We start from the raw sequence: 9937 nt of genomic DNA, 5'->3' as shown, positions 1-9937 counted from the left end.
TGATATGTTGGCCTTATTGTCATAGCTGGAGTATTACGTCCATCTTGATGTAAAATTGATCACCGAGTATGTGTTATAAACTCGTGGCAAGTGTGGTACGTTTGGGTCTTTAGTTTGTCATGTCATTCAAAGCATGTAATTTGAAAAACAATGTACTATAGGTGGCAAAAGTATCTAGTGTTTGCTCATCGCTTAAGGCTCTGAAGAACAAAGGTGAAGGAGATGGAATTAAGACCTTTTTAGGACGCTTGTGACACAGACAGGGTACAGAGAAAGTTGCAGATTATTTTTCATGATTTTGGAGGACCAAAAGCTCCTCAGTAGGGAGGATTGATCCAGGTGGCTCCAGAGAGACACACAAGACAAATTTGGCTCAAAAAAAGAGTTTGGATTATGCTCGAAACAAGTTCATGTTAAGTATCTTGTCGTTGTGATCGCGGAGGTGTGAATGAATCGTCAAACTGAGCTCGCATGTGAAAGATAGAGCTCTTCAAAGTTTGACATGACAAAGGAAAAGTGGGGCCCACAGTGTGCCACATGGCAGCCCATCAGCCATTGACACTTGGCATTCTCTCATTTGTGTCCTAAACTTGCATAAGAGACAAAAATAATGGAAAATGGTTATTAAATAACCATATAATGAAATATGTTTTAATATATAGTTATTAAAAATAACTATATAAGACAATCAAACATGGTTTTGGGATTGGCGACAACAACCCCTGCCGAACCCTTTAAACAACCTTATCGCAATCGCAAATCATAAACATTATATATATATTTGGATCGACAGCCATAACCTTCGCCGAACCCTCCACAACTGTCACACCCATATATATGTATATATATGTATATATATGTATATATATATGTATATATATATGTACATATATATATATATATATACATACATATATATATATATATATATATATATATATATATATATATATATATATATATATATATACATATATATACATATATATATATACATATATATATATACATATACATATATACATATATATACATATATATATATATATATATATATATATATATATACATATATATACATATATATATATATATATATATATATATATATATATATATATTGGCCGATCTTTGCGCCGATCGCCGACACACCCCGATGCCATGATATATATATTGCCCCGACTCCTTTTATTGTGTCGATATTATCGGTGCCGATTTTCGATATATATATCGGCGATACTCCGTGGATCGCGCTGATATATATGTCGACAACCGTGCCAATCGCCGATTTCAAAGGCCGATCGTCGATTGCAATTAGTCCACCAATGTATATGTGCCGGTATATTTATATGCCGACAACAGTTGCACCGATAGTGTTAATGCGGGGTTTTAGGGGCGGGCCACCCAATGTGGACCTGACCCTCATTAATACATCATTTTTGGTTATAAAAATTTTATATGGAGAAGGCGGGATTTGATCTCCTGACCTCTTCGTAACCATATGCCTCTTTTAACCATTACAACGAACTACCTACATTGATAAATCCGCTGATAAGTTTTATTTTAACTCAGTATTTTTACCTATGCACGAAGTTCGAGACAGAGAGAAACTACAGGCATGAATTTCGAAGCATAATGTAGGCACGGATTTCAAGGCAGTGTCTTAATTAATATTTTAATGTAGGAACCATGAATTTTGTAGGAGGGAAAAATTTTCACTTTGTCAGAATTTGAAAAATTTTATATGGTTTTTACACCTCTCGTCGCCACGAACACAATGGTGCTGTTCGTTTATTCATCAGAGGTCTTCATTTTCTAGTAATTTCCAGAATGCGCATGGAACCATGATTTCACCAAAAACAGGGAGCGGAACCATGAGCCATGAAATTTTACCAAGGAGGTAAAATTTTGACATTTCAAAATATAGTCAAGTTTATACTTGTTTTTCATGGTTTTCCACAAGGATAGCAATGGAAAGATCAGATTTTCCATCTGAGTTGCAGATTTTCAGTCCATCCATGGAGCAGAATCTTTGAGCAATCTCGGGGGAATCTAAAAGATTCCTTGAGCCCAGAATTCTCAAATTCTCTGAATTTGGATTTTGGATAGTCGATTCAGCACTACTTGACACCACAAATCTGATGGTGTCTTCAGATTTCTTATTCTCTCATTTATTCTTCTAGCCAATTTTCTAAGCACTAGTGCAGATGTCCACATTCATGTGCAAGTAGCCATCTTCATACGATCGATGCCTTGAGAGAAATGGTTTGAGCAGCTTCAGCAATGTGACATCCACTTCTTCAGATGGCCCTTGGTTGTGAGGTATATGATGCATTCATGTACTTCTTCTTTTTGCATTATACTGCATAGATCCTTGATTGATGTTGATGCAAGATCTTGTTTATTACATGTTGTCATGATTCCTTGCTTGATTTGATGCAAAATCTTCTATGTGATGTACTTGCTGTCATAACTCTTCATGTTATGTTTTGAGATCCCTTGTTGTATGTTGTTGGGATACTCTTGTTGTCGTCATGCATGTTTTGTTTTGACATCCCTTTTGTGCCATGTCGGCGAGATGTTCATCATGCATGTTTTTGTATCATACTGATAGGAGTCTTTTGATTGAGAGTTCTAGTTGTGGAACATCTCTTAGAGCCACTCTTGCATGAGGGAATTTTTCCTTGTATGATTGCAACATCGTCTCTTATGTACATCACCATTATTGATAGCACTTAATGCAGCGACCTACACCATCTTGACACCGGGGCCCAGAGACGTAGTCCCTCTTGGACGAACTCCGTTATCAACGCTTATGTTTTCATGTGTTGATGATTGTTATGTTCCTCTTCTTTTTCGCATGCAAATGTGTTTGTTAATGTTCTTTTAAAAAGAAAAACATCACGAAAGTAAAAGGTCTTGGAAGGGTCCTTCTTCACACCTGGACCTGGATCACATACAAAGGGAGTGCATGCGGGTCTGCTGTACTGCCATAAACTCTAATATATGTGAACCATTGTTCAGCAAAATACTTGCCTACTACGAGAAGGTATGTAGTGGCTTCTTTAGAAAATCTGGGGGCTTTCTTATCAAAAATCAATCGGTGTAATTGTAAAATAACACCATGTCATATTTGGTAAAAATGGGGAATAAAATGGGAATCCCACATATCTTTGTGACTGAGATGGATGGGGTAGGGGTCTTGCAAAGTCCATTTTCAACCCATGATTGGAAAATTAGTACAGAAAAAGATGGCATCCATGATATATGCACTCAAATAAAATGGAGGAAGGTTCTCTATGGAGGTGGATCTCTTTTGAGGATATTTGGAAATAGCAGTAGGTAGGTTATCAGATAGGATAATGGCCCAGTTCATTATATGGGAATTGACATAAGCATCGATTAAAGGGACCCATTCTATAGAGAACTTGGTATTATTAGGCAGTCCATATAATCTACATAACATAGAAGTTGCATAGTTATGGGGATTTGCTAAAGAAGTAATGGGGTACATACCCATCTTATCATATTTGAATTTGTTCTATAGGACTCTCTAGCCCTAAATCATCTTGAAGGGTTCTTCATTATGCTTTGCGAACTTGACCAGAAGTGATTTGTGCTAGCTCCATCTTTGAGTTCCTGAATTGTCTGTCTTCAATACTAATATTTTCCACCACCCATATAATCATATCAGTGTATGGGAGTATCTTGGCTCTTTCTCCTATTCTGTGAAGAAAGGAGCAAGCAACATCTTTGAATTAAACTTTGGAGGGTTTTATTGAGTCCACTTTTGCCTTGGTGACAGTAATTTTAGGCTACTCATCTTCAAGTCTGTTGTAGATGACTTCCCATGCCGTTGCTCCTCCATTGGCAATGCAAACTGTATCAGCAAATATGGGCGACATTTCTAAAATCTCAGACTTTGAGATGCTCTACTGTTTCTGCTTTTTTATTACCTTCTGTGATGACATCTCTTTGGAAGCTTGCCTGTAACGAAAGAGAGATATATTAGCACACACAATAGAGGGCAATTAAGGCTGAGAGATCTTTGAAATGACTTTGAATCGTGGGAAGATTTTGAATGTGATTTCTCGGTTAACTGGCCATAACTTGAAAACATATATTTATCTCCTTGAGCTTCTAAACAATAATTACTTTGTCAAACCACTTAATATTTCATTAAAACTCAGTAACTTCTCATGCATCGCAGTTTTCAAATGTTGCTTAGAGATAATGTGAAATGCGATTACGAAAATCACAATATCGCATTTCACAATTTTTTAAGGGGTGACAAAATGGCATGCTTTATTAATTTGCGACTTGCGAAGTGAAATCGTGTGTTCTTCAAGTGTTGTGATCGGAAAATCGCAGTGAGGGCTTTATCACATATCGCATTTCAAGATTTTCTTTAGGATATTTATTAGTGTCACATGGAAAACTGTGAAATGCGATTTGCGATAAAGTTCTAAGTATGGGTTGAATTATAAATGTTTTAAGGCAATTTGTAGAGTTAGCATTTATTTTCAAAGGCTAAAAATTTAAAAGGGCCCCCCTTTATATGTCAAATATTAGCTATTACTCTATATCAATGGGGGGGTTGTCACATAGTACAACAGGTTCGTTGTTTCTCAAAACTATGTTAAGGTATATGTGTTTGACCCAAGATAACTTGCAGAGCATTTCTTGTTCAAACTAATATAATAATACCTCACATGCATTCAAATTTATTTTGTGCAATGACCATTTGTGTGTAGAGTATAGTAGTAACTGCATTGGCAGTAACAAAATATCAAGCATTTGTAGTGTGCTAGTTGCCTTCGAAAATGATCAGAATATAATATTATATCATCCATTGAAGATCGGATAATATGGAAATTAAAGTCGACTTATAAAGCAATGTGAATGTGGGGCATTGTTCAATTCCTCATTAGGGTTCAAGTTTCACCGAGGAAATGCTCTTGCTTATACTCGTTCAATTTTCATTAAGGATATGGTTGTGCTTGTGCTCATGTTTGTGTTTACTGATATTCACAATAATGGTTAGGGCTACATGCAAGTCCATTGAGTGAAAAAAATTGTGAACTTAATCACCTTGATTTTTTATTTTGAATCCAGAAACCTATATTTCATGTTATAATAGAATAGATGTAAGGGAGTATCATGTTGATTGAAAATTTTTAATCTTATTGAAGTCACCCGGAATATTCTTGTCCTTGTGAAAAATTAAAGCTGAGAATGAAATAAATTATTCTAAGAGGTAGATAGCAATGGATGAAGTTAATGATATAGTCATCATGTTATCACAATTACAATACAAGCAAATTGACACCCCTACAAGTGCTATAAAGGGAATTGACTAAATAAAAGGATAATTGTATAAAAGAGGAAATGTTAAACCCTAGTAAGGTGTTATGCAATGAAAAAGGTTTTCATGAACAATGTTAAGAATATAAAGAGCATGTATCTCTATTGCATCAAATAGTAGAGTTAGTGGTAAGTGGCATAGTAGGTAACTATTATTTCTTGGGCCATAGAGCTATCCCACTCATGATAACATCTGCATGGACAATGATGTATAAGCATAAATACTTATATTTTGAACGTATATGGATGGGTGAGACCTCTTTTAAATTGGAACTTGATCATCACTATGTTTAGTATGGAACATAATATGCTTCTAATGGATAACTAGATAAATATTTATGCATTAAATCCTTATGTATAATGATTTCCGTAAATGAGCAAAGCCAATTCTAGTTTATCTTAGTAGGATTATTTTTCATGTAAATCTCCAAATTAGTCATGCTTGAGCATGTGGAGATTGTGGTTTCGGAAGTGAAGGTAAAATACATATATATGCATGATAACAACTAGATGTACATAAGGAAAACTTGGGCAAAATTGGTATTATGAATGATGAAGAGAAATTAGAAAGTTTTTGGTTAAAACCTCTAATGCAATTTCTACCATTGATCAACATCCCAAACCATGACATATATCGGTTGATGAACCATGTGGAAAACTATATTAGTAAGATATTTAAATAGGGATTGGTGAATAAAAACAAATCTCACCTAATACCTGAAAGGAGGATTATATAATGGAGGAAGTCCATGGTCGTATCCATGCTTAATTGTTGTACATATACCTATGCCTTTTCATGGATAGTTTTGCATGTTGTTACCATAGTCTGGTTAAGTAGTCATTAAGATAAACATGTTGAAGAGGATCATGCTTAATATCCATGCATATTAATGAGTTATATGAATTTACCATGAAAACACATGTGTGTGTAGTATTATAGACTTAAAAGAATATTGTATTTATCAATTGGTTAATGATATGATGGTCTTGGTGTCATGAATCCATATAAGAAAGAGTCTTGAGTCTAAATCGAGCTATACATGCATGGGCTGTTATGTGCCAACAATAAATAGGCAAAGTATGCATGAATAACTTATGATTATGTTTAAGAGTTAGGTTGGACAAGGAAACTGAAGGTTATAGTACAAGACTATACAAATTGTCATTCAAATTAATCCTTTGATTAATGCATCTACTTACAATGTGATTTGTTCTCTAGTTGGAAGAAAGTATGACTAAGGGGAAACTTAACTTTAACAGATTTCTAGGACATGCATCTTTCAATGGATATGCAAAATGGAACTTATAAGTATCCTTGAGTGCAAACCATAGTAATTGATGAAGTAACACAAATGGTATAGACCATTGGGTCAATTAAATGGCATCTAACAATCTATTTAAATAGATTGATATCATATAAATTTAAATGTATTAGGAAATTGTGAGAGGTCCTCTTATTGGATTGCATTGATAATGTGTCTGGACAACATAAGAAATGTTGCGTAATTCAAACAGGAATTCATAAAATAGATAACTCATATTTTGGTTAAGGGTGATTTAACGTTAAAGATGAGCTAACATGTAAGTACCATGAGATCATAAACACTTACAACTAAAAGGGGTGTAGGATTGAAAGTAGTAAAAACTTTCATGTATAACTACACTAAATTATGCATGGCCAACAAGTTGTTGAGGCATACAAAGGGAAATAGTAAATCATATGAGATGAATTATGATCTAATAATTATTAAACTTCAAAATATGCGAGTTAATAGTCTGCTTTAGAACATTAAGCAGAAGCTATGATTAAGATGAAAATATGCATGAATACAATACTATGCTATTGATATTGATCTGCACTTGACATAAAACTTTCTCTGATTAAAAATGAACCGTGCTCATACAAATTCCTTGTCAACTGAGCACAATTGTTTTTAATCGCTAGAAAAGGGATAAATTAATGTTTGTTATGATACTAACATGGTAGGAAAATATGTGGACAATGTTTTTTTCATGCAAGTGATACCATGGGAATGGTATGATGGGTTGTAGCACATATAGTACTATGTACATCAATACATACGGTACTCGTATGACTACATATGTTACATGTTTGAAATATGATATGTATATCGGTGTGTATAATACACATTGTGTGCAGGCATGCATGAAGACATTGGGTAGATGTCTTGAAGGACAACCAATTGGGTGGTTGCACAAAAGAAGGAAAGTAAGAAGTGGTTCAAGGATAAGTAACTTGGTTAAGTTTGGCATGCATACGATTACATATGATGAACATATATGATGAATATATATATTGATATTTGAAATAATCTATTATGACATTGCAAGCATATTGATGTGGAGTTTATGCTAACAGATGTGTTGTATGCAGAGAAACTGCAAGAAGTAGGTGTTCAACAAAGAACACAAAGGCTTGGAAGAATTCCACAAGCACACATGCATTCTTCATATAAAATGAAAAATGAGAAATAATTTCTTTAGTAATATTAAGTAACAGATTATGATATGTATCATAGTTAAAATTATGCATCTATAAATTCTCACAAATGGTTTGAAAACAATGTTATAGGTAGCTATGAAAGGAGAACACTCCTTGAGACCGATGTAGCTATGGAAGAGGAGCACTCTTTGTGACCAATGTAGCTATGGAAGAGGAGAACTCTTGGTGACCAATGTAGCTATGGAAGAGGAGCACTCCTTGTGAACGAGGACATGATGTAGTGATACACCGAGGACAGTGTAAAATTTAAGGGGGGAGTATGTAACACCCCTCCCTTGTGTGCTAAATTATTGTAAACCTAAGCTGAGTTAAAGCTAGGTGTGATATCCTCCCTTGTGTGTTAAATGATTGTAAACCTAATATGAGGAAATATAGGTGTGATATCCTCCTTTGTGGGTTAAACTATTCTAAACCTAAGCTGAAGAAAGCTAGGTGATATGTAATATGAAAAGAAAATGTGTTATTAAATAAATTAATAAAATAAATCACTTGGAGGGTGGAACACCAAAAGAGAGGAGATTCTTGCCAAATCCCATTGAGGAATGGGATAGAGATGAATATTTCATGATAAAGCTTCTAGATGTGATTATAGATAAGCTTAGATTGATTGGAGATCCATCAGATGGATGAGAGATAAAGATCCATTAGACATAAAAGATTTGTAGGAGATAAAGGCAAGCTTTTATGAGGAAAATCCCCGTGGGAGATAAAGACGAGTTTTTCTAAAAAAGACCTAGGAAAATGGAAAAATCCATAAAAGCAGGACACCACTAATGGAAACTAAATCGTGAAAGAGGGTCTTAAATACCCAGTGCATCGATCAATTGAGGACAGTTGATCATTGGCAAGAACCTCGGCTCGGGGGGGAATCAGAGGTGATTCGTGGTTGTGTGGTGGTGCTCCTCCCTCCAAGAGATGTTTTAGTTGGGATCATGTGCATGGACAATTATGTATGTTGGTTATTTCCCATCTATGTTATAGATTCAGTTATTTACAAATAGATTTACTGATGGTTTCCTTCATTCCGATCTAAGTTTATTTGCATGGAAAATAAGGTATGATTATTCATGTCCTTTTTATGTTATTAAATTGATAGTTCATATTTGTATATGTGGGGATAAGATGTAAGTAGGAGAAGAACTAATAAGTTACTTGAAGTAACCATGCATAAGTTTACTTATCTATGTTATGTTTTTATAAGTTAGCTTACTTATGATCAATTCAACATATGACCTTGTGCGTAGTAAAGGTGTTGGTACTAATTAATTATATGACCGTATAATATTAAGGTGGATACTTCGAATCTAAAATTTATCATTGGTAGTTGAAATGAAGAACTCACACATGAAAATTAGAGATTATTTAAGTTAATGAATTCTAAGAGATAAATTGGTATATGCATGGAATGGTTGATATCCACTGTGGAAATAATGCATTTCGCCATAGGAATTGCTCGATGATAATTGTACATGTACGTTAAATGAGATCTTCATTCTCCGTACTATGACAATTGGGCAGTATATATGTGATTAAGCAGACTCTTAGGTAATAATGCAATTAATCATGTAAAATAATGGTTCCAGTTATCTATGCCATGCATGTCATCAGATGTCATCCATAGAAGCTAGCCTAGTTAGTTATGCAGGGAAGTCTGTAATTATGAGGTATGGCCATGATAGTTACAGTAGAGTCCAATTACTACCATTAATGATAGGTGGATTAATCAAGGAATTTTTATAAGTGCATAATATGGTTAGTTCATCTTCATCTACTGAATCATGGTTATTAGATCCTGACACATAAGCTTGAAAAATAGGCTTTAAAGACCATACCAGAACCACTTTGTAGTCAAATTGATAATGACTAGGGAGTCGGTTATATAATTACAAATGGTGATAACCCTTGTTAGTATTGCATCTTAACTATGAAATGGCGAATTTTTTTACAGATTGGGAACCTAGGAGCTATTTTTCCAAGGTAGGCTAAGGAGATTCATTAGAGTTGAGATTCTTGGCTTGGTAGCATCAAATATTTTAAGATTCTATTTGA

Source organism: Pinus tabuliformis, chromosome 5_1, assembly GCF_031772625.1.
Source record: "Pinus tabuliformis cultivar Carrire ecotype Pingquan chromosome 5_1, CPIR1, whole genome shotgun sequence".
Classification (NCBI taxonomy): domain Eukaryota; kingdom Viridiplantae; phylum Streptophyta; class Pinopsida; order Pinales; family Pinaceae; genus Pinus; species Pinus tabuliformis.
Note: the sequence above shows the minus strand (reverse complement) of the source record.